General features: G+C 44.6%; 6 non-coding genes across 6 annotated transcripts; all 6 read left to right on the top strand.

Moving 5' to 3' along the window:
- The first annotated feature begins 90 nt into the window (after positions 1-90).
- LOC138286099 (small nucleolar RNA U3) lies at positions 91-308 on the top strand. Its single transcript, XR_011201793.1, has one exon. It is a non-coding gene; the product is annotated as a small nucleolar RNA U3 (small nucleolar RNA).
- Positions 309-4,431: 4,123 nt separating this feature from the next.
- Positions 4,432-4,645, top strand: LOC138286206 (small nucleolar RNA U3). The gene has a single exon (XR_011201875.1). It is a non-coding gene; the product is annotated as a small nucleolar RNA U3 (small nucleolar RNA).
- Positions 4,646-8,656: 4,011 nt separating this feature from the next.
- LOC138286098 (small nucleolar RNA U3) lies at positions 8,657-8,874 on the top strand. Its single transcript, XR_011201792.1, has one exon. It is a non-coding gene; the product is annotated as a small nucleolar RNA U3 (small nucleolar RNA).
- Positions 8,875-13,899: 5,025 nt separating this feature from the next.
- LOC138286097 (small nucleolar RNA U3) lies at positions 13,900-14,117 on the top strand. The gene has a single exon (XR_011201791.1). It is a non-coding gene; the product is annotated as a small nucleolar RNA U3 (small nucleolar RNA).
- A 4,121-nt stretch (positions 14,118-18,238) lies between these two features.
- On the top strand, positions 18,239-18,456 carry LOC138286096 (small nucleolar RNA U3). Its single transcript, XR_011201790.1, has one exon. It is a non-coding gene; the product is annotated as a small nucleolar RNA U3 (small nucleolar RNA).
- Positions 18,457-23,481: 5,025 nt separating this feature from the next.
- On the top strand, positions 23,482-23,699 carry LOC138286095 (small nucleolar RNA U3). Its single transcript, XR_011201789.1, has one exon. It is a non-coding gene; the product is annotated as a small nucleolar RNA U3 (small nucleolar RNA).
- Positions 23,700-24,050: the final 351 nt, after the last annotated feature.

The raw sequence follows: 24,050 nt of genomic DNA, 5'->3' as shown, positions 1-24,050 counted from the left end.
TGTTTTTTGACTTGATGCCCAACAGGTGCTTACTGTAGGTAAGAAGGGTTTCCACTTTTTCTGTCTGTGTGAGCTGGAAGTGGTTCAGGCAAGACTATACTTTCAGGGATCATTTCTATAGTTTTTAACTGAGGAAATGTGTTCGAAAGTGTCTGGTCTTCGCTAACCACGAGGAAGAGTTGTAGTGTTTTCTTCTGAGCGCGAAGCCAGTGGACAGTGTTGCATTTGTGCAGCTGCTGTCTGCTATTGATGAACGTTCCTCTCTTCTTTTACGAAGAACTGGAGGAAGGAAACACAAACTGAGTGGTTAGCTTCTTGTTTCAGTTTAAGAGAGTACAGCATTTTAAACTTCTTTTCTTGGATATTTGATGGTTGCCAGATTCTCACTTGACTTGTATTTGCAATCACCTCTTTTGGGCTTTTTTGGGGCTTTCTTTTATAAACTGAGCTTTTCAAACGGTCTTTCTAATCGTAATTTGGTACATTTAAGTAAGGAGGGTCTTTTCAAATGGACCCGGGGAAGGGGAAGATTTACTCACCTCTTACGCAACTCAGCAGGACAACTTGAGGATAAAACGTAGAGAAACAAAGATATTTCTCCTTGTTGCTCCTCAGTTGGGAAGGCGTACGCGTTCCCAGGTTTACTACTCTTAGTAAATCTGGGAATGCATGAAAGAGCATGGGTGGATGCCTAAGATCACCCACTCCCTACCCATGGAACGCCTTCCCGGCAAACAGTAACGCAAGGCAGCGACTTGCGCTGCCATGGGTTACTCTAGATTTATTAAGACATGCAATGCCACGCAAGGTGGCCTTGCGTGGTTTAGTAAACCTCACTGATGCCCTGGTGTTGCCTTACGCTGTGATAACGCAAGCGTTTCATAAATCTGGGCCTCTATGTTTGATCTATTTTTAGAGTTTAGACATCTTCCACACAATTAGTGCCGCTCAGTGGCTTATCGCCCTGTCGAATTGACGTGGGGAAAAGGGGCTTTCTAATGCTAGTTAGTCTTTTTAGACTAAAACCAAGAGTAACACCCTGGTCACAGGTCCTAAAATGTATAAGGCTGTTGAGGATCTTAGACCGATGAGGACAAAGAACGCCGTCTTGGGCATTTGCTAAGGTGTTGCACGGGGACTCGCATAGCACAAAGTAACGTAAGCGTAAAGGATTGCATCTGATTACTTACCATAAAAGCCTGTAGGCGCAGCAGAAAATCATTCAGCTTCCCAGGAACGCTCGCACAACCTCTAGTACATCAAGGGCTAGATGTCTTAGGACATTGGAATTTTTAAAGATTCATTGGGGACAGTGAAGTTGCAACAATCAAATAATGGTTGGAATAAGCCATCTGGTCTAATATTCTAGCAAATGTCGTTTTTTTGGCTTTCCTGTTTAATTTAAAGCATTCTTACCTCATTGAACGAAATGTTGAGCTGTCAGCATAGGCGTCGTTCCTCTGCTGTCACATTAGTTAAATGCCCTGTCCCCTCGCTTTTGTCAATAACTCTCAACAGAAGACGTTTAATGATCCCTTTGGGCCCCTAATAATGTTCTCGTATGCTATATTAGAACACTGCAAGATTGATAGCCTCATGAAGAAAATCGGAATGCCAGCAGCTTTTAAACAGTAGAATAATCCCTGTACCTTGAAAATGGTAAAGCTGCAATGTGTGGAACCCCGGAGGCCGCCATTTTGGAGTTCAAACATGCCCCAATGCCGGGGAAACGAGGTGGGTGGGTTGGCGGCAGAGCGTGAATTGGAGAAGGTTCCGCTCTGGCGGCAGGCCAGTTGAGTGCTTCAAAACTTTGCCTAATCTTGGCTTTATAGGAGCCAGGAGCGTAGCCCGACTGCCTTCCCAGCAATGTCCTTTTTTAAAATAATGAAATAAATAGATAAGTAAATATAAAAACAAAAAACAAAGTAAGACTAAATTGTGGTACCCTCTAGCCTGCTGGAAGAGGGGATGTGGACTGTTTTTCGCCTTCAACTTGAGCCTGTCGTGCTGAAGCAATACTTTAGTTAGCGGCATAGACCACAGCAGCAGTTTTTAAAGTCTGTATCACTTACCATCTGAGAGCTAAGCCAGATGGCAGCAAAAATGCTGTTGTGACATCTTCCTGTGCCACTGGAACAGAGTGGCATAGCGTTATAAAAAGTTTCTGAAGAAAGAAACTGGAACTAGTGGGGCATATTTAAGAGAGGCTTGCACTGCAGTTGCGTGACTTCTAGTGACGCAACAGCGGTCAGACCTTTTAACCATATCTAGGAGATCACGCAAAGCCACTTGGCGTGGCTTTGAATAGTCCCGTAGATAGTGATTAAGGCAAGGCATTGTAAAGCGGTGCGCTGGCTTACTCTGCATTAGGGAGGCGATCCAAGGGCTTTGCAGTGTGTGTTCCAACGCAACACCCATGTTGTTAGACGCATCCCCAAATTTACAGAGCCATGTAAATCTGGGAATGCACCAACACCTTACCCCTCCCCAGGGGAGGGTCAGTGAGGAGAAATATCTTTATTTCTCTTTGTTGTTTCCCCTTTCTATGTGTGCTGCGTTTTGCAGCACGCATAGGAAAAGGGAAAAGCCTCCCAAGATTGTTTTTGTGTAGGAAGGTGCCTCTTCCTTCACAAAAACAATTTTGCCTACAACGCAGACAACCTTGCACCATGGTGCAAGGTTGCCGGCGCTGGCTCTAGGCAGTCAAAATGGCTCCAGCGCAGTGGAAAAGGACAGTATTGCATACATATAACACATTATTGCCCGTTTTCTTTGACACAGGGCACAGCAATGTGACTTGCTGTGCTGCCCTGCGCCAAAATGTCGTAAATCTGCCCCAGTGTTTGTAAGTGTCAGAGAGTTGTTGCAGAAAAGCCCTGATCTGGAAAGGAAGGGCAGAGTTGTATTTATGAAACAACTGTCTTTTGTTGATGGCTGTTCCTTTCTTCATTTGAGGAAGGGCTGGATGACGGATACATTCACTGAAATGTTCGGTTCCTATTCTGAAGAATACTAGGATCAAAATTGTCCCGACAAGGAGTCACTCCCCGGTGAACGGAATCTTCTGTACAAGAAAAATAAACCGTGTTTTGGATACTTCTATAATACAGAGATGCCTAAAAGTCATGGGGCCTGGAAAAGCTGCATATGTTCAAAGCGGCTGGTAGGACAAGGTGTTGCTGATGTGAAGGCTTTCTTTGATGTCCAGGTATTCAGAGCTCATCTGAAAGTGGTAGGTTCCGTTGTAACCCGTGGTTCCTGCGGAATGCCATCGCCTTGTAAGGGTCTTACACGTGAACTGGGGGAGAGTTACTTTGTTTGGGGAGACTGATTGAAGACATTGCCATACATTTGATCTGTGGTGCAACTTTTCAAAATGTAAAGGTAGGTTGCTTGCTACACCTTTTGTTTCCATACTTGCAAACCTACCAGGTCGTTTCTCATTCACTAGCAATCAGTATCACGCTTTCGGCACATTGAAAGGTCATAATCTGAACCAAATATTCTGATTGAAAACTGTCTTCCTGCAAAATCCTGTGGAACCTGCCGTTTTGTTTCAAGTTTTCCCCATTTTCCCTTGTGTAAGGCATTGCAGTAGTCCAAATGAGTGCTAATTAATGCTCTGCCTCTTAACATGTAAATCGATTTGCGTCAGGAAGTTGAACATCTCACCAAGATATCTGAGGATGAAACTACCAGAGAAATCCATGTCTTGGCTTGAGCTTCAAAATGAAGGCTGTGAACAAGAATAATTCCCAGTGTTTTCACCACCTACACTTTCAGCACAGTATGATGTGAACTCAGAGGGCAAGTGTGTGCTGCTTTACTTGAACAGAGTAAGCGCTCTGGTGATTCTGTCCGATCTCCAGTAAAATGCACCCACTTCGTGCAGTCTGATAATGCGTAGCCATCTTGAAATGGTAATAATTGTCATTTAGTGCAGTGCCGAAAGCTCTGGAAGTAACGGTAGACTGTCTTTTTTGTGAGTTTACCAACTGTTTCTCTTACTTTTTAAACAAGTTAAAATGTGTTTGTTGCGGTAAACGAGAGCAGGAAAGGAAAGTATGGCTGCCGTTTCTTTACCTGTTTGAACTTTAACTTTCATACTGTAGTCCTCTGTCTGTTTCAGGGGCAGCCAACAGGTAACCTGTGTGTGTGTGTGTGTGTCTGTGTGTGAGACAGGGCCGGGAAAAGGCAGGCTGAATTTGATTGGTGGCTGATTTCTGATATGCAAATTTTTAAAGCATTGTGTCACCCGAGTTCTAGGGAGAACTCTTTCTTGCACAGAAATGCACGCGCATCTGCTGAATGCTATTTTGTGGTCTTATCTATATATTTATATGTTTTTTGACTTGATGCCCAACAGGTGCTTACTGTAGGTAAGAAGGGTTTCCACTTTTTCTGTCTGTGTGAGCTGGAAGTGGTTCAGGCAAGACTATACTTTCAGGGATCATTTCTATAGTTTTTAACTGAGGAAATGTGTTCGAAAGTGTCTGGTCTTCGCTAACCACGAGGAAGAGTTGTAGTGTTTTCTTCTGAGCGCGAAGCCAGTGGACAGTGTTGCATTTGTGCAGCTGCTGTCTGCTGGATATTTGATGGTTGCCAGATTCTCACTTGACTTGTATTTGCAATCACCTCTTTTGGGCTTTTTTGGGGCTTTCTTTTATAAACTGAGCTTTTCAAACGGTCTTTCTAATCGTAATTTGGTACATTTAAGTAAGGAGGGTCTTTTCAAATGGACCCGGGGAAGGGGAAGATTTACTCACCTCTTACGCAACTCAGCAGGACAACTTGAGGATAAAACGTAGAGAAACAAAGATATTTCTCCTTGTTGCTCCTCAGTTGGGAAGGCGTACGCTTTCCCAGGTTTACTACTCTTAGTAAATCTGGGAATGCATGAAAGAGCATGGGTGGATGCCTAAGATCACCCACTCCCTACCCATGGAACGCCTTCCCGGCAAACAGTAACGCAAGGCAGCGACTTGCGCTGCCATGGGTTACTCTAGATTTATTAAGACATGCAATGCCACGCAAGGTGGCCTTGCGTGGTTTAGTAAACCTCACTGATGCCCTGGTGTTGCCTTACGCTGTGATAACGCAAGCGTTTCATAAATCTGGGCCTCTATGTTTGATCTATTTTTAGAGTTTAGACATCTTCCACACAATTAGTGCCGCTCAGTGGCTTATCGCCCTGTCGAATTGACGTGGGGAAAAGGGGCTTTCTAATGCTAGTTAGTCTTTTTAGACTAAAACCAAGAGTAACACCCTGGTCACAGGTCCTAAAATGTATAAGGCTGTTGAGGATCTTAGACCGATGAGGACAAAGAACGCCGTCTTGGGCATTTGCTAAGGTGTTGCACGGGGACTCGCATAGCACAAAGTAACGTAAGCGTAAAGGATTGCATCTGATTACTTACCATAAAAGCCTGTAGGCGCAGCAGAAAATCATTCAGCTTCCCAGGAACGCTCGCACAACCTCTAGTACATCAAGGGCTAGATGTCTTAGGACATTGGAATTTTTAAAGATTCATTGGGGACAGTGAAGTTGCAACAATCAAATAATGGTTGGAATAAGCCATCTGGTCTAATATTCTAGCAAATGTCGTTTTTTTGGCTTTCCTGTTTAATTTAAAGCATTCTTACCTCATTGAACGAAATGTTGAGCTGTCAGCATAGGCGTCGTTCCTCTGCTGTCACATTAGTTAAATGCCCTGTCCCCTCGCTTTTGTCAATAACTCTCAACAGAAGACGTTTAATGATCCCTTTGGGCCCCTAATAATGTTCTCGTATGCTATATTAGAACACTGCAAGATTGATAGCCTCATGAAGAAAATCGGAATGCCAGCAGCTTTTAAACAGTAGAATAATCCCTGTACCTTGAAAATGGTAAAGCTGCAATGTGTGGAACCCCGGAGGCCGCCATTTTGGAGTTCAAACATGCCCCAATGCCGGGGAAACGAGGTGGGTGGGTTGGCGGCAGAGCGTGAATTGGAGAAGGTTCCGCTCTGGCGGCAGGCCAGTTGAGTGCTTCAAAACTTTGCCTAATCTTGGCTTTATAGGAGCCAGGAGCGTAGCCCGACTGCCTTCCCAGCAATGTCCTTTTTTAAAATAATGAAATAAATAGATAAGTAAATATAAAAACAAAAAACAAAGTAAGACTAAATTGTGGTACCCTCTAGCCTGCTGGAAGAGGGGATGTGGACTGTTTTTCGCCTTCAACTTGAGCCTGTCGTGCTGAAGCAATACTTTAGTTAGCGGCATAGACCACAGCAGCAGTTTTTAAAGTCTGTATCACTTACCATCTGAGAGCTAAGCCAGATGGCAGCAAAAATGCTGTTGTGACATCTTCCTGTGCCACTGGAACAGAGTGGCATAGCGTTATAAAAAGTTTCTGAAGAAAGAAACTGGAACTAGTGGGGCATATTTAAGAGAGGCTTGCACTGCAGTTGCGTGACTTCTAGTGACGCAACAGCGGTCAGACCTTTTAACCATATCTAGGAGATCACGCAAAGCCACTTGGCGTGGCTTTGAATAGTCCCGTAGATAGTGATTAAGGCAAGGCATTGTAAAGCGGTGCGCTGGCTTACTCTGCATTAGGGAGGCGATCCAAGGGCTTTGCAGTGTGTGTTCCAACGCAACACCCATGTTGTTAGACGCATCCCCAAATTTACAGAGCAATGTAAATCTGGGAATGCACCAACACCTTACCCCTCCCCAGGGGAGGGTCAGTGAGGAGAAATATCTTTATTTCTCTTTGTTGTTTCCCCTTTCTATGTGTGCTGCGTTTTGCAGCACGCATAGGAAAAGGGAAAAGCCTCCCAAGATTGTTTTTGTGTAGGAAGGTGCCTCTTCCTTCACAAAAACAATTTTGCCTACAACGCAGACAACCTTGCACCATGGTGCAAGGTTGCCGGCGCTGGCTCTAGGCAGTCAAAATGGCTCCAGCGCAGTGGAAAAGGACAGTATTGCATACATATAACACATTATTGCCCGTTTTCTTTGACACAGGGCACAGCAATGTGACTTGCTGTGCTGCCCTGCGCCAAAATGTCGTAAATCTGCCCCAGTGTTTGTAAGTGTCAGAGAGTTGTTGCAGAAAAGCCCTGATCTGGAAAGGAAGGGCAGAGTTGTATTTATGAAACAACTGTCTTTTGTTGATGGCTGTTCCTTTCTTCATTTGAGGAAGGGCTGGATGACGGATACATTCACTGAAATGTTCGGTTCCTATTCTGAAGAATACTAGGATCAAAATTGTCCCGACAAGGATTCACTCCCCGGTGAACGGAATCTTCTGTACAATAAAAATAAACCGTGTTTTGGATACTTCTATAATACAGAGATGCCTAAAAGTCATGGGGCCTGGAAAAGCTGCATATGTTCAAAGCGGCTGGTAGGACAAGGTGTTGCTGATGTGAAGGCTTTCTTTGATGTCCAGGTATTCAGAGCTCATCTGAAAGTGGTAGGTTCCGTTGTAACCCGTGGTTCCTGCGGAATGCCATCGCCTTGTAAGGGTCTTACACGTGAACTGGGGGAGAGTTACTTTGTTTGGGGAGACTGATTGAAGACATTGCCATACATTTGATCTGTGGTGCAACTTTTCAAAATGTAAAGGTAGGTTGCTTGCTACACCTTTTGTTTCCATACTTGCAAACCTACCAGGTCGTTTCTCATTCACTAGCAATCAGTATCACGCTTTCGGCACATTGAAAGGTCATAATCTGAACCAAATATTCTGATTGAAAACTGTCTTCCTGCAAAATCCTGTGGAACCTGCCGTTTTGTTTCAAGTTTTCCCCATTTTCCCTTGTGTAAGGCATTGCAGTAGTCCAAATGAGTGCTAATTAATGCTCTGCCTCTTAACATGTAAATCGATTTGCGTCAGGAAGTTGAACATCTCACCAAGATATCTGAGGATGAAACTACCAGAGAAATCCATGTCTTGGCTTGAGCTTCAAAATGAAGGCTGTGAACAAGAATAATTCCCAGTGTTTTCACCACCTACACTTTCAGCACAGTATGATGTGAACTCAGAGGGCAAGTGTGTGCTGCTTTACTTGAACAGAGTAAGCGCTCTGGTGATTCTGTCCGATCTCCAGTAAAATGCACCCACTTCGTGCAGTCTGATAATGCGTAGCCATCTTGAAATGGTAATAATTGTCATTTAGTGCAGTGCCGAAAGCTCTGGAAGTAACGGTAGACTGTCTTTTTTGTGAGTTTACCAACTGTTTCTCTTACTTTTTAAACAAGTTAAAATGTGTTTGTTGCGGTAAACGAGAGCAGGAAAGGAAAGTATGGCTGCCGTTTCTTTACCTGTTTGAACTTTAACTTTCATACTGTAGTCCTCTGTCTGTTTCAGGGGCAGCCAACAGGTAACCTGTGTGTGTGTGTGTGTCTGTGTGTGAGACAGGGCCGGGAAAAGGCAGGCTGAATTTGATTGGTGGCTGATTTCTGATATGCAAATTTTTAAAGCATTGTGTCACCCGAGTTCTAGGGAGAACTCTTTCTTGCACAGAAATGCACGCGCATCTGCTGAATGCTATTTTGTGGTCTTATCTATATATTTATATGTTTTTTGACTTGATGCCCAACAGGTGCTTACTGTAGGTAAGAAGGGTTTCCACTTTTTCTGTCTGTGTGAGCTGGAAGTGGTTCAGGCAAGACTATACTTTCAGGGATCATTTCTATAGTTTTTAACTGAGGAAATGTGTTCGAAAGTGTCTGGTCTTCGCTAACCACGAGGAAGAGTTGTAGTGTTTTCTTCTGAGCGCGAAGCCAGTGGACAGTGTTGCATTTGTGCAGCTGCTGTCTGCTATTGATGAACGTTCCTCTCTTCTTTTACGAAGAACTGGAGGAAGGAAACACAAACTGAGTGGTTAGCTTCTTGTTTCAGTTTAAGAGAGTACAGCATTTTAAACTTCTTTTCTTGGATATTTGATGGTTGCCAGATTCTCACTTGACTTGTATTTGCAATCACCTCTTTTGGGCTTTTTTGGGGCTTTCTTTTATAAACTGAGCTTTTCAAACGGTCTTTCTAATCGTAATTTGGTACATTTAAGTAAGGAGGGTCTTTTCAAATGGACCCGGGGAAGGGGAAGATTTACTCACCTCTTACGCAACTCAGCAGGACAACTTGAGGATAAAACGTAGAGAAACAAAGATATTTCTCCTTGTTGCTCCTCAGTTGGGAAGGCGTACGCGTTCCCAGGTTTACTACTCTTAGTAAATCTGGGAATGCATGAAAGAGCATGGGTGGATGCCTAAGATCACCCACTCCCTACCCATGGAACGCCTTCCCGGCAAACAGTAACGCAAGGCAGCGACTTGCGCTGCCATGGGTTACTCTAGATTTATTAAGACATGCAATGCCACGCAAGGTGGCCTTGCGTGGTTTAGTAAACCTCACTGATGCCCTGGTGTTGCCTTACGCTGTGATAACGCAAGCGTTTCATAAATCTGGGCCTCTATGTTTGATCTATTTTTAGAGTTTAGACATCTTCCACACAATTAGTGCCGCTCAGTGGCTTATCGCCCTGTCGAATTGACGTGGGGAAAAGGGGCTTTCTAATGCTAGTTAGTCTTTTTAGATTAAAACCAAGAGTAACACCCTGGTCACAGGTCCTAAAATGTATAAGGCTGTTGAGGATCTTAGACCGATGAGGACAAAGAACGCCGTCTTGGGCATTTGCTAAGGTGTTGCACGGGGACTCGCATAGCACAAAGTAACGTAAGCGTAAAGGATTGCATCTGATTACTTACCATAAAAGCCTGTAGGCGCAGCAGAAAATCATTCAGCTTCCCAGGAACGCTCGCACAACCTCTAGTACATCAAGGGCTAGATGTCTTAGGACATTGGAATTTTTTAAGATTCATTGGGGACAGTGAAGTTGCAACAATCAAATAATGGTTGGAATAAGCCATCTGGTCTAATATTCTAGCAAATGTCGTTTTTTTGGCTTTCCTGTTTAATTTAAAGCATTCTTACCTCATTGAACGAAATGTTGAGCTGTCAGCATAGGCGTCGTTCCTCTGCTGTCACATTAGTTAAATGCCCTGTCCCCTCGCTTTTGTCAATAACTCTCAACAGAAGACGTTTAATGATCCCTTTGGGCCCCTAATAATGTTCTCGTATGCTATATTAGAACACTGCAAGATTGATAGCCTCATGAAGAAAATCGGAATGCCAACAGCTTTTAAACAGTAGAATAATCCCTGTACCTTGAAAATGGTAAAGCTGCAATGTGTGGAACCCCGGAGGCCGCCATTTTGGAGTTCAAACATGCCCCAATGCCGGGGAAACGAGGTGGGTGGGTTGGCGGCAGAGCGTGAATTGGAGAAGGTTCCGCTCTGGCGGCAGGCCAGTTGAGTGCTTCAAAACTTTGCCTAATCTTGGCTTTATAGGAGCCAGGAGCGTAGCCCGACTGCCTTCCCAGCAATGTCCTTTTTTAAAATAATGAAATAAATAGATAAGTAAATATAAAAACAAAAAACAAAGTAAGACTAAATTGTGGTACCCTCTAGCCTGCTGGAAGAGGGGATGTGGACTGTTTTTCGCCTTCAACTTGAGCCTGTCGTGCTGAAGCAATACTTTAGTTAGCGGCATAGACCACAGCAGCAGTTTTTAAAGTCTGTATCACTTACCATCTGAGAGCTAAGCCAGATGGCAGCAAAAATGCTGTTGTGACATCTTCCTGTGCCACTGGAACAGAGTGGCATAGCGTTATAAAAAGTTTCTGAAGAAAGAAACTGGAACTAGTGGGGCATATTTAAGAGAGGCTTGCACTGCAGTTGCGTGACTTCTAGTGACGCAACAGCGGTCAGACCTTTTAACCATATCTAGGAGATCACGCAAAGCCACTTGGCGTGGCTTTGAATAGTCCCGTAGATAGTGATTAAGGCAAGGCATTGTAAAGCGGTGCGCTGGCTTACTCTGCATTAGGGAGGCGATCCAAGGGCTTTGCAGTGTGTGTTCCAACGCAACACCCATGTTGTTAGACGCATCCCCAAATTTACAGAGCAATGTAAATCTGGGAATGCACCAACACCTTACCCCTCCCCAGGGGAGGGTCAGTGAGGAGAAATATCTTTATTTCTCTTTGTTGTTTCCCCTTTCTATGTGTGCTGCGTTTTGCAGCACGCATAGGAAAAGGGAAAAGCCTTCCAAGATTGTTTTTGTGTAGGAAGGTGCCTCTTCCTTCACAAAAACAATTTTGCCTACAACGCAGACAACCTTGCACCATGGTGCAAGGTTGCCGGCGCTGGCTCTAGGCAGTCAAAATGGCTCCAGCGCAGTGGAAAAGGACAGTATTGCATACATATAACACATTATTGCCCGTTTTCTTTGACACAGGGCACAGCAATGTGACTTGCTGTGCTGCCCTGCGCCAAAATGTCGTAAATCTGCCCCAGTGTTTGTAAGTGTCAGAGAGTTGTTGCAGAAAAGCCCTGATCTGGAAAGGAAGGGCAGAGTTGTATTTATGAAACAACTGTCTTTTGTTGATGGCTGTTCCTTTCTTCATTTGAGGAAGGGCTGGATGACGGATACATTCACTGAAATGTTCGGTTCCTATTCTGAAGAATACTAGGATCAAAATTGTCCCGACAAGGATTCACTCCCCGGTGAACGGAATCTTCTGTACAAGAAAAATAAACCGTGTTTTGGATACTTCTATAATACAGAGGCCCATATTTATACTTTTTGACGCTAAACTGCGCTAACGCAGTTTAGCGTCAAAAAGTTTTGCGCCGGCTAACGCCATTCTGAAGCGCCATGCGGGCGCCGTATTTATTGAATGGCGTTAGCCGGCGCAAGCAGACCGGCGCTGCCTGGTGTGCGCGAGAAAAACCACGTACACCAGGCAGCGCCGGCGTAGGGGGAAAATGGCGCATGGGCGTCTTAAAATGGGGCAAGTCAGGTTACGTCGAAAAAATCGTCGTAACCCGACTTGCGCCATTTATTTTCGACGCCCATCCCCCATCAACATGACTCCTATCATTGTAAAGATAGGAGTCATGCCCCCTTGCCCAATGGCCATGCCCAGGGGACTTCTGTCCCCTGGGCATGGTCATTGGGCATAGTGGCATGTAGGGGGGCACAAATCAGGCCCCCCTATGCCAAAAAAAATTATTACAAAAAAATAAAAAAATACTTACCTGAATGTCCCTGGGGTGGGTCCCTCCAGCCTTGGGTGTCCTCCTGGGGTGGGCAAGGGTGGCAGGGGGGGTCCCTGGGGGCAGGGGAGGGCACTGTGGGCTCATTTTGAGCCCACTTGTCCCTTAACGCCATGCCTGACCCAGGCGTTAAAAAGCGGCGCAAATGCGCCGTTTTAAGCCACGCCCACTCCCGGGCGTCTCTTTTGCCCGGGAGTATAAATACCACGTAAAGGCCTGGGAGTCATTTTTTAGACGGGAACGCCTCCCTTGCATATCATTAACGCAAGGAAGGGGTTCACGCTAAAAAATGACGCACATTCCGGGAACTTTGGCGCTAGACGCCTCTAACGCCATAGTATAAATATGGCGTTAGTTGGCGTTAGTTTAGCGTCGAATTTGCGTCGAAAAAAACGACGCAAATTCGGCGCAGAGATGCCTAAAAGTCATGGGGCCTGGAAAAGCTGCATATGTTCAAAGCGGCTGGTAGGACAAGGTGTTGCTGATGTGAAGGCTTTCTTTGATGTCCAGGTATTCAGAGCTCATCTGAAAGTGGTAGGTTCCGTTGTAACCCGTGGTTCCTGCGGAATGCCATCGCCTTGTAAGGGTCTTACACGTGAACTGGGGGAGAGTTACTTTGTTTGGGGAGACTGATTGAAGACATTGCCATACATTTGATCTGTGGTGCAACTTTTCAAAATGTAAAGGTAGGTTGCTTGCTACACCTTTTGTTTCCATACTTGCAAACCTACCAGGTCGTTTCTCATTCACTAGCAATCAGTATCACGCTTTCGGCACATTGAAAGGTCATAATCTGAACCAAATATTCTGATTGAAAACTGTCTTCCTGCAAAATCCTGTGGAACCTGCCGTTTTGTTTCAAGTTTTCCCCATTTTCCCTTGTGTAAGGCATTGCAGTAGTCCAAATGAGTGCTAATTAATGCTCTGCCTCTTAACATGTAAATCGATTTGCGTCAGGAAGTTGAACATCTCACCAAGATATCTGAGGATGAAACTACCAGAGAAATCCATGTCTTGGCTTGAGCTTCAAAATGAAGGCTGTGAACAAGAATAATTCCCAGTGTTTTCACCACCTACACTTTCAGCACAGTATGATGTGAACTCAGAGGGCAAGTGTGTGCTGCTTTACTTGAACAGAGTAAGCGCTCTGGTGATTCTGTCCGATCTCCAGTAAAATGCACCCACTTCGTGCAGTCTGATAATGCGTAGCCATCTTGAAATGGTAATAATTGTCATTTAGTGCAGTGCCGAAAGCTCTGGAAGTAACGGTAGACTGTCTTTTTTGTGAGTTTACCAACTGTTTCTCTTACTTTTTAAACAAGTTAAAATGTGTTTGTTGCGGTAAACGAGAGCAGGAAAGGAAAGTATGGCTGCCGTTTCTTTACCTGTTTGAACTTTAACTTTCATACTGTAGTCCTCTGTCTGTTTCAGGGGCAGCCAACAGGTAACCTGTGTGTGTGTGTGTGTCTGTGTGTGAGACAGGGCCGGGAAAAGGCAGGCTGAATTTGATTGGTGGCTGATTTCTGATATGCAAATTTTTAAAGCATTGTGTCACCCGAGTTCTAGGGAGAACTCTTTCTTGCACAGAAATGCACGCGCATCTGCTGAATGCTATTTTGTGGTCTTATCTATATATTTATATGTTTTTTGACTTGATGCCCAACAGGTGCTTACTGTAGGTAAGAAGGGTTTCCACTTTTTTTGTCTGTGTGAGCTGGAAGTGGTTCAGGCAAGACTATACTTTCAGGGATCATTTCTATAGTTTTTAACTGAGGAAATGTGTTCGAAAGTGTCTGGTCTTCGCTAACCACGAGGAAGAGTTGTAGTGTTTTCTTCTGAGCGCGAAGCCAGTGGACAGTGTTGCATTTGTGCAGCTGCTGTCTGCTATTGATGAACGTTCCTCTCTTCTTTTACGAAGAACTGGAGGAAGGAAACACAAACTGAGTGGTTAGCTTCTTGTTTCAGTTTAAGAGAGTACAGCATTTTAAACTTCTTTTCTTGGATATTTGATGGTTGCCAGATTCTCACTTGACTTGTATTTGCAATCACCTCTTTTGGGCTTTTTTGGGGCTTTCTTTTATAAACTGAGCTTTTCAAACGGTCTTTCTAATCGTAATTTGGTACATTTAAGTAAGGAGGGTCTTTTCAAATGGACCCGGGGAAGGGGAAGATTTACTCACCTCTTACGCAACTCAGCAGGACAACTTGAGGATAAAACGTAGAGAAACAAAGATATTTCTCCTTGTTGCTCCTCAGTTGGGAAGGCGTACGCGTTCCCAGGTTTACTACTCTTAGTAAATCTGGGAATGCATGAAAGAGCATGGGTGGATGCCTAAGATCACCCACTCCCTACCCATGGAACGCCTTCCCGGCAAACAGTAACGCAAGGCAGCGACTTGCGCTGCCATGGGTTACTCTAGATTTATTAAGACATGCAATGCCACGCAAGGTGGCCTTGCGTGGTTTAGTAAACCTCACTGATGCCCTGGTGTTGCTTTACGCTGTGATAACGCAAGCGTTTCATAAATCTGGGCCTCTATGTTTGATCTATTTTTAGAGTTTAGACATCTTCCACACAATTAGTGCCGCTCAGTGGCTTATCGCCCTGTCGAATTGACGTGGGGAAAAGGGGCTTTCTAATGCTAGTTAGTCTTTTTAGACTAAAACCAAGAGTAACACCCTGGTCACAGGTCCTAAAATGTATAAGGCTGTTGAGGATCTTAGACCGATGAGGACAAAGAACGCCGTCTTGGGCATTTGCTAAGGTGTTGCACGGGAACTCGCATAGCACAAAGTAACGTAAGCGTAAAGGATTGCATCTGATTACTTACCATAAAAGCCTGTAGGCGCAGCAGAAAATCATTCAGCTTCCCAGGAACGCTCGCACAACCTCTAGTACATCAAGGGCTAGATGTCTTAGGACATTGGAATTTTTAAAGATTCATTGGGGACAGTGAAGTTGCAACAATCAAATAATGGTTGGAATAAGCCATCTGGTCTAATATTCTAGCAAATGTCGTTTTTTTGGCTTTCCTGTTTAATTTAAAGCATTCTTACCTCATTGAACGAAATGTTGAGCTGTCAGCATAGGCGTCGTTCCTCTGCTGTCACATTAGTTAAATGCCCTGTCCCCTCGCTTTTGTCAATAACTCTCAACAGAAGACGTTTAATGATCCCTTTGGGCCCCTAATAATGTTCTCGTATGCTATATTAGAACACTGCAAGATTGATAGCCTCATGAAGAAAATCGGAATGCCAGCAGCTTTTAAACAGTAGAATAATCCCTGTACCTTGAAAATGGTAAAGCTGCAATGTGTGGAACCCCGGAGGCCGCCATTTTGGAGTTCAAACATGCCCCAATGCCGGGGAAACGAGGTGGGTGGGTTGGCGGCAGAGCGTGAATTGGAGAAGGTTCCGCTCTGGCGGCAGGCCAGTTGAGTGCTTCAAAACTTTGCCTAATCTTGGCTTTATAGGAGCCAGGAGCGTAGCCCGACTGCCTTCCCAGCAATGTCCTTTTTTAAAATAATGAAATAAATAGATAAGTAAATATAAAAACAAAAAACAAAGTAAGACTAAATTGTGGTACCCTCTAGCCTGCTGGAAGAGGGGATGTGGACTGTTTTTCGCCTTCAACTTGAGCCTGTCGTGCTGAAGCAATACTTTAGTTAGCGGCATAGACCACAGCAGCAGTTTTTAAAGTCTGTATCACTTACCATCTGAGAGCTAAGCCAGATGGCAGCAAAAATGCTGTTGTGACATCTTCCTGTGCCACTGGAACAGAGTGGCATAGCGTTATAAAAAGTTTCTGAAGAAAGAAACTGGAACTAGTGGGGCATATTTAAGAGAGGCTTGCACTGCAGTTGCGTGACTTCTAGTGACGCAACAGCGGTCAGACCTTTTAACCATATCTAGGAGATCACGCAAAGCCACTTGGCGTGGCTTTGAATAGTCCCGTAGATAGTGATTAAGGCAAGGCATTGTAAAGCGGTGCGCTGGCTTACTCTGCATTAGGGAGGCGATCCAAGGGCTTTGCAGTGTGTGTTCCAACGCAACACCCATGTTGTTAGACGCATCCCCAAATTTACAGAGCAATGTAAATCTGGGAATGCACCAACACCTTACCCCTCCCCAGGGGAGGGTCAGTGAGGAGAAATATCTTTATTTCTCTTTGTTGTTTCCCCTTTCTATGTGTGCTGCGTTTTGCAGCACGCATAGGAAAAGGGAAAAGCCTCCCAAGATTGTTTTTGTGTAGGAAGGTGCCTCTTCCTTCACAAAAACAATTTTGCCTACAACGCAGACAACCTTGCACCATGGTGCAAGGTTGCCGGCGCTGGCTCTAGGCAGTCAAAATGGCTCCAGCGCAGTGGAAAAGGACAGTATTGCATACATATAACACATTATTGCCCGTTTTCTTTGACACAGGGCACAGCAATGTGACTTGCTGTGCTGCCCTGCGCCAAAATGTCGTAAATCTGCCCCAGTGTTTGTAAGTGTCAGAGAGTTGTTGCAGAAAAGCCCTGATCTGGAAAGGAAGGGCAGAGTTGTATTTATGAAACAACTGTCTTTTGTTGATGGCTGTTCCTTTCTTCATTTGAGGAAGGGCTGGATGACGGATACATTCACTGAAATGTTCGGTTCCTATTCTGAAGAATACTAGGATCAAAATTGTCCCGACAAGGATTCACTCCCCGGTGAACGGAATCTTCTGTACAATAAAAATAAACCGTGTTTTGGATACTTCTATAATACAGAGATGCCTAAAAGTCATGGGGCCTGGAAAAGCTGCATATGTTCAAAGCGGCTGGTAGGACAAGGTGTTGCTGATGTGAAGGCTTTCTTTGATGTCCAGGTATTCAGAGCTCATCTGAAAGTGGTAGGTTCCGTTGTAACCCGTGGTTCCTGCGGAATGCCATCGCCTTGTAAGGGTCTTACACGTGAACTGGGGGAGAGTTACTTTGTTTGGGGAGACTGATTGAAGACATTGCCATACATTTGATCTGTGGTGCAACTTTTCAAAATGTAAAGGTAGGTTGCTTGCTACACCTTTTGTTTCCATACTTGCAAACCTACCAGGTCGTTTCTCATTCACTAGCAATCAGTATCACGCTTTCGGCACATTGAAAGGTCATAATCTGAACCAAATATTCTGATTGAAAACTGTCTTCCTGCAAAATCCTGTGGAACCTGCCGTTTTGTTTCAAGTTTTCCCCATTTTCCCTTGTGTAAGGCATTGCAGTAGTCCAAATGAGTGCTAATTAATGCTCTGCCTCTTAACATGTAAATCGATTTGCGTCAGGAAGTTGAACATCTCACCAAGATATCTGAGGATGAAACTACCAGAGAAATCCATGTCTTGGCTTGAGCTTCAAAATGAAGGCTGTGAACAAGAATAATTCCCAGTGTTTTCACCACCTACACTTTCAGCACAGTATGATGTGAACTCAGAGGGCAAGTGTGTGCTGCTTTACTTGAACAGAGTAAGCGCTCTGGTGATTCTGTCCGATCTCCAGTAAAATGCACCCACTTCGTGCAGTCTGATAATGCGTAGCCATCTTGAAATGGTAATAATTGTCATTTAGTGCAGTGCCGAAAGCTCTGGAAGTAACGGTAGACTGTCTTTTTTGTGAGTTTACCAACTGTTTCTCTTACTTTTTAAACAAGTTAAAATGTGTTTGTTGCGGTAAACGAGAGCAGGAAAGGAAAGTATGGCTGCCGTTTCTTTACCTGTTTGAACTTTAACTTTCATACTGTAGTCCTCTGTCTGTTTCAGGGGCAGCCAACAGGTAACCTGTGTGTGTGTGTGTGTCTGTGTGTGAGACAGGGCCGGGAAAAGGCAGGCTGAATTTGATTGGTGGCTGATTTCTGATATGCAAATTTTTAAAGCATTGTGTCACCCGAGTTCTAGGGAGAACTCTTTCTTGCACAGAAATGCACGCGCATCTGCTGAATGCTATTTTGTGGTCTTATCTATATATTTATATGTTTTTTGACTTGATGCCCAACAGGTGCTTACTGTAGGTAAGAAGGGTTTCCACTTTTTCTGTCTGTGTGAGCTGGAAGTGGTTCAGGCAAGACTATACTTTCAGGGATCATTTCTATAGTTTTTAACTGAGGAAATGTGTTCGAAAGTGTCTGGTCTTCGCTAACCACGAGGAAGAGTTGTAGTGTTTTCTTCTGAGCGCGAAGCCAGTGGACAGTGTTGCATTTGTGCAGCTGCTGTCTGCTATTGATGAACGTTCCTCTCTTCTTTTACGAAGAACTGGAGGAAGGAAACACAAACTGAGTGGTTAGCTTCTTGTTTCAGTTTAAGAGAGTACAGCATTTTAAACTTCTTTTCTTGGATATTTGATGGTTGCCAGATTCTCACTTGACTTGTATTTGCAATCACCTCTTTTGGGCTTTTTTGGGGCTTTCTTTTATAAACTGAGCTTTTCAAACGGTCTTTCTAATCGTAATTTGGTACATTTAAGTAAGGAGGGTCTTTTCAAATGGACCCGGGGAAGGGGAAGATTTACTCACCTCTTACGCAACTCAGCAGGACAACTTGAGGATAAAACGTAGAGAAACAAAGATATTTCTCCTTGTTGCTCCTCAGTTGGGAAGGCGTACGCGTTCCCAGGTTTACTACTCTTAGTAAATCTGGGAATGCATGAAAGAGCATGGGTGGATGCCTAAGATCACCCACTCCCTACCCATGGAACGCCTTCCCGGCAAACAGTAACGCAAGGCAGCGACTTGCGCTGCCATGGGTTACTCTAGATTTATTAAGACATGCAATGCCACGCAAGGTGGCCTTGCGTGGTTTAGTAAACCTCACTGATGCCCTGGTGTTGCCTTACGCTGTGATAACGCAAGCGTTTCATAAATCTGGGCCTCTATGTTTGATCTATTTTTAGAGTTTAGACATCTTCCACACAATTAGTGCCGCTCAGTGGCTTATCGCCCTGTCGAATTGACGTGGGGAAAAGGGGCTTTCTAATGCTAGTTAGTCTTTTTAGACTAAAACCAAGAGTAACACCCTGGTCACAGGTCCTAAAATGTATAAGGCTGTTGAGGATCTTAGACCGATGAGGACAAAGAACGCCGTCTTGGGCATTTGCTAAGGTGTTGCACGGGGACTCGCATAGCACAAAGTAACGTAAGCGTAAAGGATTGCATCTGATTACTTACCATAAAAGCCTGTAGGCGCAGCAGAAAATCATTCAGCTTCCCAGGAACGCTCGCACAACCTCTAGTACATCAAGGGCTAGATGTCTTAGGACATTGGAATTTTTTAAGATTCATTGGGGACAGTGAAGTTGCAACAATCAAATAATGGTTGGAATAAGCCATCTGGTCTAATATTCTAGCAAATGTCGTTTTTTTGGCTTTCCTGTTTAATTTAAAGCATTCTTACCTCATTGAACGAAATGTTGAGCTGTCAGCATAGGCGTCGTTCCTCTGCTGTCACATTAGTTAAATGCCCTGTCCCCTCGCTTTTGTCAATAACTCTCAACAGAAGACGTTTAATGATCCCTTTGGGCCCCTAATAATGTTCTCGTATGCTATATTAGAACACTGCAAGATTGATAGCCTCATGAAGAAAATCGGAATGCCAGCAGCTTTTAAACAGTAGAATAATCCCTGTACCTTGAAAATGGTAAAGCTGCAATGTGTGGAACCCCGGAGGCCGCCATTTTGGAGTTCAAACATGCCCCAATGCCGGGGAAACGAGGTGGGTGGGTTGGCGGCAGAGCGTGAATTGGAGAAGGTTCCGCTCTGGCGGCAGGCCAGTTGAGTGCTTCAAAACTTTGCCTAATCTTGGCTTTATAGGAGCCAGGAGCGTAGCCCGACTGCCTTCCCAGCAATGTCCTTTTTTAAAATAATGAAATAAATAGATAAGTAAATATAAAAACAAAAAACAAAGTAAGACTAAATTGTGGTACCCTCTAGCCTGCTGGAAGAGGGGATGTGGACTGTTTTTCGCCTTCAACTTGAGCCTGTCGTGCTGAAGCAATACTTTAGTTAGCGGCATAGACCACAGCAGCAGTTTTTAAAGTCTGTATCACTTACCATCTGAGAGCTAAGCCAGATGGCAGCAAAAATGCTGTTGTGACATCTTCCTGTGCCACTGGAACAGAGTGGCATAGCGTTATAAAAAGTTTCTGAAGAAAGAAACTGGAACTAGTGGGGCATATTTAAGAGAGGCTTGCACTGCAGTTGCGTGACTTCTAGTGACGCAACAGCGGTCAGACCTTTTAACCATATCTAGGAGATCACGCAAAGCCACTTGGCGTGGCTTTGAATAGTCCCGTAGATAGTGATTAAGGCAAGGCATTGTAAAGCGGTGCGCTGGCTTACTCTGCATTAGGGAGGCGATCCAAGGGCTTTGCAGTGTGTGTTCCAACGCAACACCCATGTTGTTAGACGCATCCCCAAATTTACAGAGCAATGTAAATCTGGGAATGCACCAACACCTTACCCCTCCCCAGGGGAGGGTCAGTGAGGAGAAATATCTTTATTTCTCTTTGTTGTTTCCCCTTTCTATGTGTGCTGCGTTTTGCAGCACGCATAGGAAAAGGGAAAAGCCTTCCAAGATTGTTTTTGTGTAGGAAGGTGCCTCTTCCTTCACAAAAACAATTTTGCCTACAACGCAGACAACCTTGCACCATGGTGCAAGGTTGCCGGCGCTGGCTCTAGGCAGTCAAAATGGCTCCAGCGCAGTGGAAAAGGACAGTATTGCATACATATAACACATTATTGCCCGTTTTCTTTGACACAGGGCACAGCAATGTGACTTGCTGTGCTGCCCTGCGCCAAAATGTCGTAAATCTGCCCCAGTGTTTGTAAGTGTCAGAGAGTTGTTGCAGAAAAGCCCTGATCTGGAAAGGAAGGGCAGAGTTGTATTTATGAAACAACTGTCTTTTGTTGATGGCTGTTCCTTTCTTCATTTGAGGAAGGGCTGGATGACGGATACATTCACTGAAATGTTCGGTTCCTATTCTGAAGAATACTAGGATCAAAATTGTCCCGACAAGGATTCACTCCCCGGTGAACGGAATCTTCTGTACAAGAAAAATAAACCGTGTTTTGGATACTTCTATAATACAGAGGCCCATATTTATACTTTTTGACGCTAAACTGCGCTAACGCAGTTTAGCGTCAAAAAGTTTTGCGCCGGCTAACGCCATTCTGAAGCGCCATGCGGGCGCCGTATTTATTGAATGGCGTTAGCCGGCGCAAGCAGACCGGCGCTGCCTGGTGTGCGCGAGAAAAACCACGTACACCAGGCAGCGCCGGCGTAGGGGGAAAATGGCGCATGGGCGTCTTAAAATGGGGCAAGTCAGGTTACGTCGAAAAAATCGTCGTAACCCGACTTGCGCCATTTATTTTCGACGCCCATCCCCCATCAACATGACTCCTATCATTGTAAAGATAGGAGTCATGCCCCCTTGCCCAATGGCCATGCCCAGGGGACTTCTGTCCCCTGGGCATGGTCATTGGGCATAGTGGCATGTAGGGGGGCACAAATCAGGCCCCCCTATGCCAAAAAAAATTATTACAAAAAAATAAAAAAATACTTACCTGAATGTCCCTGGGGTGGGTCCCTCCAGCCTTGGGTGTCCTCCTGGGGTGGGCAAGGGTGGCAGGGGGGGTCCCTGGGGGCAGGGGAGGGCACTGTGGGCTCATTTTGAGCCCACTTGTCCCTTAACGCCATGCCTGACCCAGGCGTTAAAAAGCGGCGCAAATGCGCCGTTTTAAGCCACGCCCACTCCCGGGCGTCTCTTTTGCCCGGGAGTATAAATACCACGTAAAGGCCTGGGAGTCATTTTTTAGACGGGAACGCCTCCCTTGCATATCATTAACGCAAGGAAGGGGTTCACGCTAAAAAATGACGCACATTCCGGGAACTTTGGCGCTAGACGCCTCTAACGCCATAGTATAAATATGGCGTTAGTTGGCGTTAGTTTAGCGTCGAATTTGCGTCGAAAAAAACGACGCAAATTCGGCGCAGAGATGCCTAAAAGTCATGGGGCCTGGAAAAGCTGCATATGTTCAAAGCGGCTGGTAGGACAAGGTGTTGCTGATGTGAAGGCTTTCTTTGATGTCCAGGTATTCAGAGCTCATCTGAAAGTGGTAGGTTCCGTTGTAACCCGTGGTTCCTGCGGAATGCCATCGCCTTGTAAGGGTCTTACACGTGAACTGGGGGAGAGTTACTTTGTTTGGGGAGACTGATTGAAGACATTGCCATACATTTGATCTGTGGTGCAACTTTTCAAAATGTAAAGGTAGGTTGCTTGCTACACCTTTTGTTTCCATACTTGCAAACCTACCAGGTCGTTTCTCATTCACTAGCAATCAGTATCACGCTTTCGGCACATTGAAAGGTCATAATCTGAACCAAATATTCTGATTGAAAACTGTCTTCCTGCAAAATCCTGTGGAACCTGCCGTTTTGTTTCAAGTTTTCCCCATTTTCCCTTGTGTAAGGCATTGCAGTAGTCCAAATGAGTGCTAATTAATGCTCTGCCTCTTAACATGTAAATCGATTTGCGTCAGGAAGTTGAACATCTCACCAAGATATCTGAGGATGAAACTACCAGAGAAATCCATGTCTTGGCTTGAGCTTCAAAATGAAGGCTGTGAACAAGAATAATTCCCAGTGTTTTCACCACCTACACTTTCAGCACAGTATGATGTGAACTCAGAGGGCAAGTGTGTGCTGCTTTACTTGAACAGAGTAAGCGCTCTGGTGATTCTGTCCGATCTCCAGTAAAATGCACCCACTTCGTGCAGTCTGATAATGCGTAGCCATCTTGAAATGGTAATAATTGTCATTTAGTGCAGTGCCGAAAGCTCTGGAAGTAACGGTAGACTGTCTTTTTTGTGAGTTTACCAACTGTTTCTCTTACTTTTTAAACAAGTTAAAATGTGTTTGTTGCGGTAAACGAGAGCAGGAAAGGAAAGTATGGCTGCCGTTTCTTTACCTGTTTGAACTTTAACTTTCATACTGTAGTCCTCTGTCTGTTTCAGGGGCAGCCAACAGGTAACCTGTGTGTGTGTGTGTGTCTGTGTGTGAGACAGGGCCGGGAAAAGGCAGGCTGAATTTGATTGGTGGCTGATTTCTGATATGCAAATTTTTAAAGCATTGTGTCACCCGAGTTCTAGGGAGAACTCTTTCTTGCACAGAAATGCACGCGCATCTGCTGAATGCTATTTTGTGGTCTTATCTATATATTTATATGTTTTTTGACTTGATGCCCAACAGGTGCTTACTGTAGGTAAGAAGGGTTTCCACTTTTTTTGTCTGTGTGAGCTGGAAGTGGTTCAGGCAAGACTATACTTTCAGGGATCATTTCTATAGTTTTTAACTGAGGAAATGTGTTCGAAAGTGTCTGGTCTTCGCTAACCACGAGGAAGAGTTGTAGTGTTTTCTTCTGAGCGCGAAGCCAGTGGACAGTGTTGCATTTGTGCAGCTGCTGTCTGCTATTGATGAACGTTCCTCTCTTCTTTTACGAAGAACTGGAGGAAGGAAACACAAACTGAGTGGTTAGCTTCTTGTTTCAGTTTAAGAGAGTACAGCATTTTAAACTTCTTTTCTTGGATATTTGATGGTTGCCAGATTCTCACTTGACTTGTATTTGCAATCACCTCTTTTGGGCTTTTTTGGGGCTTTCTTTTATAAACTGAGCTTTTCAAACGGTCTTTCTAATCGTAATTTGGTACATTTAAGTAAGGAGGGTCTTTTCAAATGGACCCGGGGAAGGGGAAGATTTACTCACCTCTTACGCAACTCAGCAGGACAACTTGAGGATAAAACGTAGAGAAACAAAGATATTTCTCCTTGTTGCTCCTCAGTTGGGAAGGCGTACGCGTTCCCAGGTTTACTACTCTTAGTAAAT

This window comes from Pleurodeles waltl, chromosome 3_1 (genome assembly GCF_031143425.1).
Source record: "Pleurodeles waltl isolate 20211129_DDA chromosome 3_1, aPleWal1.hap1.20221129, whole genome shotgun sequence".
Lineage (NCBI taxonomy): Eukaryota > Metazoa > Chordata > Amphibia > Caudata > Salamandridae > Pleurodeles > Pleurodeles waltl.
Note: the sequence above shows the minus strand (reverse complement) of the source record. Positions and strands in the feature narration are given on the sequence as shown.